At 36.0% G+C, this 9,729-nt stretch overlaps 1 pseudogene across 1 annotated transcript; it reads right to left on the bottom strand.

Moving 5' to 3' along the window:
- Positions 1-2,719: 2,719 nt before the first annotated feature.
- Positions 2,720-6,600, bottom strand: LOC143583797 (receptor-like protein EIX2; annotated as a pseudogene). The gene is made up of 3 exons (XR_013144244.1): positions 3,422-6,600; positions 2,994-3,092; positions 2,720-2,906 (listed from the first exon to the last, which is right to left on the bottom strand). The product of XR_013144244.1 is annotated as a receptor-like protein EIX2 (transcript).
- Positions 6,601-9,729: the final 3,129 nt, after the last annotated feature.

Genomic DNA, 9,729 nt, shown 5'->3' with positions numbered 1-9,729 from the left:
TGTTGCCGGATTTGGTTTTCTGGCGGGGTTAACCTCAGACAACAAGGTCTTGGTGAAAAAGGTGGCGAAGAAGGAAGCCGTAATGGAGGTTGCTGAATGATTGGCGGAACAATTTTCTAGCAGGTTAGCCGGTCGCCACTGTTATGGTGAGACCATGGAGTTTGTAGTGGATTTCAGATCTATGGTCAGACTAAGGCGCTGATGTTATTGGGCCTGGTGAAGGGGAGTACACATGGCGGTGGTGGACGGTGGTTTAACCGGGATTTCATTTTTCCAGCAGGGTGGTAGAGTTGATGACGGCTGATGACTTACCCTAGGGTTTTTGAATATTATGCTTAAATTCACATGTTGGGCCAGATCAGTAAGTTTCTTTTTGGGCTGTTTGAGAATAGTAACATGCTAAACCTTTCTTTTGGCCTGCTTAGTTTTGGATCTGGCTATATATGGATCAATTTACTTCACGTTTGATTTGGGCCAAGTTGTTTAAGATGTTGCGGGCTGTTGTGTTTATTGGGCTACTTAAACTGATCAAGAAATAATTATATGTTTGGATTGAACAAACTAAAGAAAGTCATAAATCGATCGGGTTTTTTCGTCATCGTTGGACCGTGTTCATAGCATATTATTTATATGTTATTTTCAAGGCGTCCGAGAATTGGATCTTGAAAACGTGGGCTACGAGCATCCGAGATGCTTATTATTAAGGTGATAATTTTTAAACAAGTTGGATTTGATAGGGAATTAAATTGTTTAAGCTCTCAACCTAAAAATGTGGGATACTTATTTATTACCGGTGAGTTACTTAAATAATCTCATTCACGGAAATAATAAGCTTTGTCATTTGATGGTTGTCCCTGGTATTTTGTCAAGCTCTTCTGAACCTATATTGCTTAAGATCCGAGATGGATAAAGAAGCGAGAACGTCTTTATGAATGAATTAGGTGGATCATACCTTGAGGGGGTGAATTGAAACGAAGAGGCTTCGATTTATCGAGTGATTTGTGAAGATGCGAGACATGGTTTGACAAAGTTGATATCACAAGTCAAGGGGGTAATTGTAAGGCCGATGATTTGTGACTTGTGATATTAATATGACGTATATTATGGTCAAGTTAATAATTAAAGTGGGCGAAAAATACGAACACGAGACGAGAGCTTCGGTGCACGCGTTTAACTTCAACAGGAGAAAGCTTCTAGATTGTTTTTTGTTTAGCTATAAATATGGACTTTATTGTATTTGTTTGTGGGTGTTCTTCCATGGTGTAAGTCATCCACCCAAGGGGAGCTCACCTTGGGTGGGTCGGTTCGTTTATTAATATATCAAATCTTTAACCGACAACGAGATCGTTCATTTATTTTATCTTTATATTATTTATGTTCAGTCTTTTGATTTACCGCACACGTCTCGATCACTTATCAAGAACAAAATCGTTCGTTGTCGGATCCCGTTTCGGGACCTACAAAATTGGTATCAGAGCGGGTTTGAATCAACTGATTCAACTTTGTTCTTGATATTCGGGTTCTATTTCCACAATTACCCGAACCGAGATGTTAATTTCTTGAAGACCCGTTAAAGTTTTGGAAATAAAGTTTCAAGATTTGAGAAATTAAGTTCCTGAAGTTCGTCACATGTTCGCAGATCCATATTTAGTGCCAATTTTGAGGTTTGCTTTATGGCTTTTGTATCGTAACACTCTCAAGTTGAATATTTGAAGGTTTAACTCTTCCTCTTTCTTCTTCTTCTTCTAAATTTTTTAGCTTGATTACCGTTTGTATCGTAACACTCTCAATCGTTGTAAGCCATAGCTGTTAAAAGAATATATGTACTCCGTCTTTTATTAAGAATTTTACCCCATAATATTGATATTGAGGCGACCCTATATCGATGACATCGGATCGGTATAGGTGTAGTCTCTCGTGACGACATGTCATTAATATTTGAGATAAGCACAATATTAAGTAAATTAGAGGATAATCAGGTAACTCATGATTTTTTTTTAAAAGGAAAATTCACTGAAATCTTCTAAATTAATTTGAGATTTATAATCAGGTAACACTCTCAATCTTCTACCACATTGACCCGTGTACTATTTTCTTAATTGGGTGGTCTGTCCCATCATTCTCCCTTACTTGAAAAGAACTATACGTCGAGTTCTTAAGGCTCTTTATTGATGTTTTCTGCAGCTTCAGTATTCTCATAAATCTCTCCACCGCCACTTCTAGTCTCACATTCGAGGTGTTTCTTTCATGTATTCACATTCACAATTATAAAAAATATGGCAACTGCTGAATTCTTAAGTTCAGGGGAACAACATATAGTTTGGATTTAAAAATATCAACACTTAGAACTAAATAAAATAAATAAAGTTCTAATACACAGATATGTTACACATATTAACTTATGCAGGCAAATTTTATTTTTATATACACAACTTTCTTGAAAAAGAAAACATAAATGTTTAGATTACATCGAAACAGAAGGCAAGCGGGCAACAAGCTGCGCCGCTACCCCTTTTTGAATTGCAAAACCCAATATTTTAAAAACCACATTTGAATGTTGGTAAAATTATGTAATATACATTTACATTTAGAAACATAAGGAAAATAACAAATTCTGAAATTTCAAACTTTGGTCCAGTGGTAACCCTGTGACTTATGGGAGGTCGGGAGTTCGAGTGTCGTTTGGAACATTTTGTTGTGGGTTGAGTCATGGTTCAAAAATCTTCTAAACTGTTCAGAGAAATATTTGTAAAAGCCATTACCAATGTTCCCTCAAGCTTATCAGTGAATATCAACATATACTTAGTTTTAAGCTGATATATACCCACTTCTTGCTGATCAATAACCAGATTTAAAAATTTTGTGAGTCGAGCTGCTAGCTTCAGAAGAGGACTCCTGATGAAAGCCTACAAGTAATTGCAATGAGAAACATAAAGCCAAGCTGCATTAATGTCAACAATAGGAAATCCATGTCTTTAGTTTTAACTACTGACCTTTGGGCTGATCACCGTATATGTATTGCGATAAATCATGTTGTTGAACTTGATCAATTGAGCTAAAAACTTCATGACTTGGCTCATGCCTTTTAAAGCCTACATGTTACATACAATCCGCAAGATCAAACTTTGAACTCCTATACTTTTCCCATATAGTTTTCAATATCACCAATCCAATACATATATATTTGGGTTTTTAGGTTGATTTTTTCTTTTTTTTTTTTATTTTTTATCTTTGTTTAGTTTAGAGATAAACATATGAGATATAAAACAAAGAAATTAAATGCATCCTTAATGAACTATCTAGAAATAGATGGCAAGAACCTAACTATTTTTCAATCCTTAGTTTGAACATCAATTTTGACAGTATAACTTCTTTCATAAGCAAAATAAAAACAGAAAACCAAATATAGGTGAAGACTTACATGGGAATATGATAAAAATGAAATTTCAAAGCTTGATCCAGATTCCTTTAAGAAAATAATAATACGCTTTTCTCCATCGTTTGTTAACAATCAACGGGCCAACCACGATCCAAAAACCAATAACCAATCCAATGAGGGTAACTATCACTAGGATCCAATCAATGCCATTAAATTCATCATCTTCCTCATTATTTCCACTGGGATCGTTGGTATTTGGTAAACACGCTGGAAGAGGATCCCCACATAGTGCATTTCCGACGAAACTTGACACGGTGAAGGTTTGAAGCTGAGGGCCTGTTGGGATTCTTCCTACAAGATTGTTGTAAGATACGTTCAAAAAGTTTAAAGCAGTTAACGCTGACAAACTTGAGGGAAATTTTCCATCAAGATGGTTTAGTGACAGATCTATTGATTCAAGCTTTCCATTTTTGCTGAACGAGTTGGGAATTTGTCCTGTTAAATCATTTTGTGACAGATTCAGGTACCGTAAGCCCAAAAGTGAAACAAGTTCATCAGGAATTGAACCTGAAAACTTGTTGTTAGAAAGGTCTAATGTAGTCACCAGATAAAGAATGTTTTGATATTTAGAAACTCGGCCCTTTGTCACCAATGATGCACTGCCTAGAACTTGATTCTGGAAAAGAGTATCGTAAAGAAGAAACGGACTTGATGTTTCACTTCCGGAAATGACAGTGAAGTTTGTAAAGCATGTTGGTAGGCTCCCGGAAAGATTATTATGAGCAAAATCCATGATCTGTACGGAACTGAGGTGACATATTTCTTCTGGGATATTACCTTCCAATTTGTTAGAACGAAGACTTAGAAGTTTCAGACTTGTATTGACTTTCCCTATTGATACTGGTATTCTTCCCACCAGGTCATTTTCTGCTAGCTCAACGATCATCAAGCTCTTGGAGTTCAGTAATGACACAGGTAAGTTCCCGGATAGTTTATTGCTACGCATATCCAATGACAACAGGGAAGACAGATTTCCTAGAGAGGATGGTATCGTACCCGAAAACTGGTTTCTCTCGAAGTTTAAAATGGTTAGAAATTCCCAATTCATCCAACAATCTGAGATATTACCTGACATGTTGTTGTTTGCTAGATTAAGAACTCTTAGCTGTCACGGCACTTGAATGCCAAAACACAAGAACTGTTCTAGGGATCCTGAGAGTTCATTGGAAGAAAGATCTAGGAAATCTAAGTCGGGTCTATTGAAATGTCCAGGTAACACACCATGAAAACGGTTGAAACTTAAATCTAGTACCGCACCCAGTTCAAGAAAACTAACATTTCCCAGCTTCCCTTGAATGTTGTTGTGGGACATGTTCAATAATGTTACACTAGAGAATGTAGTCCATATCCAATTAGGGATGGTGTCTGATATGTTTGTGTTGGCCAAATCTATTGCTGCTAAGCTTGTTTGTGACTGAATCCATAAAGGAAAATGAGGGCCTAAACTGCATGAACCTATTCTTAACACTTCGAGCTGGAAAGGGGGGACCCAGTTTTTATCATTTAACTTAAACACGAACTTGTTGTCCCCAATCCACATAGTTTTCAAGGATGTTAGATTGAATAAATGTTGTTCAGTCACAATACCTGTTAATGAATTGTGATGAACAGTTAAAAAAGCTAATTCCCCGAGTCGCCCAATACTTTCAGGAAGACTTCCATTCAAATTGTTATATGACAGATCCAAGAAATTTAATGATGACAAACCACCAATTGTATTTGGGATAGAACCTGTCAGTTGATTTCTATTCATCTGGAATGTTTTCAAGAGAGACAAATTTCCAATAGAATCTGGAATGATGCCTGTTAATTGATTATAAGCAAGATCAATGCTTCCTAGATTCTTCAATCTTCCTAGTTTTTCTGGTAGTTGGCCAACCACATAATTTCCCCTTAAGGCTAACAGTTCTATTTTAGGTGACTCACATTCACAAAATATTTCAAGAAGCTCGGTCACATTTCCGAAGAATTTGTTAGACTGCACATCAAGGGTAACCAAATTGCAAAGATTAGTTAAAGATTTTGGTATCTCCTCGACAATTTGATTATTTGATATGTCGAGATGCACAATCTGCGACAAGTTTTGTAAGCTGCCAAGAATTGGAGCAGATATATTGCAGTTACTTAAATCTAGAAAACGAAGATTACTTAAGCTAGACAATCGGTTTACTAAAGATGAAGAATTCACAAAAGGGTTGCTTGAAACGCTAAGAGCCCTTAAAGATGGCATGCTACGGAAACCACCATCAGTTCCGGGACTTATACCACCAATAGAGCAACCGGTAAGATCTAATGAAACTAAGTTATGTAGACCGAAAATCCACCTAGGCAACAAACTGTCAGAGAATAAGTTGAACGAAAGATCAAGGACGTTAAGGGATGTAAAACTAACTGTAGTTGGATTACCTGGAAATCTAATCAATCCGGATGAAGAAAAGTGTATTTCTAGCAAAGAAGGGAGTTTGCTTATAACCTGAAACCAATCTGAAGCTCCTGCTAGGTCGATGCCACCTATATTCAGGTGTTGCAACTCTTTAAGATCATTTAGCCATTTCAAACTTTTTGAATACATACCACTAAATATGGCATCGCCATAAAGATCAAGAACACCTAGTGTTGATAGATTTCCAAGTTGATGGGGGATTTCCCCACTGAATTGCGATTTTGAGATGTTAAGATATCTTAGATTCTCGAAAGAACCGAGGAAGGCTGGTATCTGGATTGATCCAAAATCGTTGCAGCTTATGTCGAAATACGTGAGTTGTGATAGCTTGGTCACAGAAGGACTTATGGTTCCTCCTAACATTTGTTTGGATGCTTCTTCCAGTTCTTCCTCGGTGTCATAAGAACCATGACAATGGCCGTGAATCCCATCGTCGGGTCCTCGAAGACGAATCTCTTGGACATGGCCAGTCAAATTGTTGCAGACCACACCGGACCAAGTGCAGCAGTCTTTGCCTACCCAAGAAGATAGACGGTTTGCTTGATCGGTGAGATTGTTCTTGAGCTGAATTAGCACGAGTCGCTCAGTTGCTTTGCATAGTATAGGAACTGAGTTTGGTTTACATAAGCAGAGGGTGAAAAGTGATGAAGCAAAGAGAAACCAAATGCATGATGAAGAAGATAAAGTAACAAGTGTATGGACCTTCATTTGTGGTTACGATGAGTGCAAAAAGGTTTAAGTTTGGTTTTCTATTTTATAAGTAGGATAGATTGATAGATGTAGTGTTAGGTATAGGTATTAATAGCAATCCATTTCATGTGACTCGATAGGAAAATAAAAGAGGCCATTAATTATAAGTTGTATGTGAATAATTTGTTGGAAACTCTAATATAAACTCGTAGGTAACATTCACATAACACATTTAATGATTACACGAATTTTTCAAACCTCCTTACAACATAGAAAGCTACTTTGGTGTGAAATGGAAACAACGCACGGTTATTAGAGGTTCGGTTAAAATTTCTAAACTAAAAATAAAATCTATAACTAGTTAAATACTTTCGTATTGTTAATTAAAATAAAAAATTAATTCGATTAAAATACATATTGGATACATATTGGACCACTCAAGATATTTTGTTGTGTGCATAGTAATAGCACCAATTATTTTGGCTAGTACGTACACTTTTTGTGAGTACCCGGCCACCAAGGAACAGCTTTTATGATTAAAATCGTCACGTTACGTCATAATAGTTTTTCAAATATTATCACGTTGGTTTTTAATTCGGTTATTCTTTTATATTGACATTTAACTTCTTAGTGTTTATACAATATATTGTAACTAAAAATCGAGTAACAATTAATAGAATTAAAAAGTCATCAATTCTGTTTAGTTATATCCTAAAGAGGTGAACATGTTTGTTTTTCATTTCTGGGCCACCTTTATAAACTTATTCTGCTTAGTTATATTCTATTAATGTTATGACTTTAAGATCTGCAAAAATTAGGTTTTGCAATTTAAAAAGGGGGGTAGCGGCGCAGCTTGTTGCTCGCTTAGCTTCTGTTTCGATGTAATAAAAAACTTTTAATAAAAAATTGCTCCTTAATTAAACAATATAAGTAAAGAGCATAGTGTTAGCTAGAAAGGTACGAACATACAAACACAATGATTTACAGTACTTTGAATGAACCCACGTAACATTCACTCAATGGCCCCCAACTTAAAGTTGTTCTTCACTATCTTTGTAAAAGAGAAAAACTCTAACGCGGGGGAAAGGATCACCAATATTCGTTGCAAGTTGGAAAGGATCATCAATGTCGTCTCACAAATCTAGGTAGTGATAGTCTTCGCAACTTCTTACTTTATCGGTACTCATCACCACTTGCATAGAAGAGCGTTTGATGATGATCACACTACAGTCAGTGACGGATTCAGGAATTTTAGCCAGTGGGTGTCAAAAAAGGTTAGCCTATAACGGCCCAAGTCAAACTAAAATGAGCCAAACCAAAATGGGTCGGGTAAAAAATTACATTAAAGAAACTCCGTATAGAAATTTAATCAACAAATTTCACTAAACATAATAAACAAAATACATATTACAGCGATCTCGATGTGATTTCATCTTTTGAAAATGGTCAATTACAGCTCCATTCGTAACACTCTGCAAATGTTTCAATCTCAACACTATAAATTACAAAGGCGTTCAATAAATCTTCACCGATTAGATTACAGAATTGTGCTTATGATCTTTATTTCTAAAAAAACATCTCTCAACCGTTCTGGTGTAATAAGCAAAACTAATGTTAACTTTAAATCGATAAACCAAATAAAAAGAGATATCGTTTCCACCATACTCCAGCAAGATCGACAATACCTTTCAAATTCGCAAATCTTTCATCTGTTCGTATACCATTATTTATAAGCCAAGTTGAGATGCAAGAACAATTTTATCCCAATTATCAAAATCCACTATAAACGAAAGGCCATTCATGGCATACAAATAGTGCCACAAGAAACCACAAAAGTGCTACTAAAGAACCTTATTGGAACGAGTGACACACAAAAAAAAAGTGTCACTAGAAGTGCTACCACTGAAGCATTCATATTGGCACTTTTTTTTTCTACCACTACAAACTTTTGGAGTTTTAGTGATTTTTTTTTGTTTGTCACTAAAACTTTTTGGTCTTTTGGTGACACTTGTTTCGTCTGCCACTACTAACTCTTGAACTTTAGTGGCACTTTTTTATGTTCGCCACTACAAACTTTCTGGCCTGGTAGTGTAACGCCCATAAATTTCGTTAATCGGCTTGATCGTTTATGAATGTTTGTTTAAAAGCCGGGGTTTCATCTTTCTAATTTAGAGCCTTGTAATACGTTTTAAAAGTCCGTTTATCCATCATTTTTCCCAAAACATTGCCTCTTATAACTTAAAGTGTTATATTAGTATGTAGCACCCGACATTTTCGTTTAACGACATGCACGTTGTAGAGTTTGTATAATTCTCGGGTTTGATCCGGCATACTACGGCGACCTCCTGGTCATTCCCGTAAGTTTAACTAATTGACTTTTCATCTAAGTTGCTACATCCTTCAAACTTCAGGGGGCTAGAGTGTAACTTGTTTATTATTATAACAAAACCCCAAAACCCTAACCTGCTGTCCGATCGCAGGTTCTGCAGCCCCCAAGCTCCCATCGTTTTTCTTTTTCCGGCCACTCCCAAGCCATAAAACTTTAATTCAAGGTTAGTTTTATGATTCCCCAAGTCCTATACACCTTAATTGATCATATTAACACGCTTATTGGTCGTTAGGGTTGAGTTTTGATGATAACAGTTGCTGACAGATTCGTATACGTTTATTTTAGGGTCTGTAACGCGATGATAATCCATTGTTTTTGATCGATTCTTGTTTCCATGATGTTCTACTTTGAGTCTAGTTTCCAGAAAGGTATAATACGTAATTTTTGGACGAGATTTGAATACTTTTTATGATTTTATAAAATCGAGTGTCAAAGCTGATGCGGGATGACAGATTCTGGTCTGTCTTCCCGACATCATAACCTTTTTTCGACTAGTCTAAATTGGTTGGTTCTACTTCTGAAAGTTAATATTTTGAGTTAGGAACCAAACCCAATTGGAATCGTTTAATTTGGCTGGGTAATGAATTTTATAAAAATAAAACCATTTTGTTGCGCGCTGAAATAGCTGCACATACCTTTCTGTGTTGGAGGAATTTTTATGATTTTTGTGTCCGCTAGAAAAATATAATAAAAACATTTTTACAAAATTAAGATATTTATGCAAAACTGGTAAAAATTTAATAATTTAATTCCATGGTTTTCCTATGT

The sequence above is a fragment of the Bidens hawaiensis genome, unplaced genomic scaffold (assembly GCF_021521415.1).
Source record: "Bidens hawaiensis isolate Kalapana, Puna unplaced genomic scaffold, B.hawaiensis_p1.1 tig00032527_1, whole genome shotgun sequence".
NCBI classification, from domain to species: domain Eukaryota; kingdom Viridiplantae; phylum Streptophyta; class Magnoliopsida; order Asterales; family Asteraceae; genus Bidens; species Bidens hawaiensis.
Note: the sequence above shows the minus strand (reverse complement) of the source record. Positions and strands in the feature narration are given on the sequence as shown.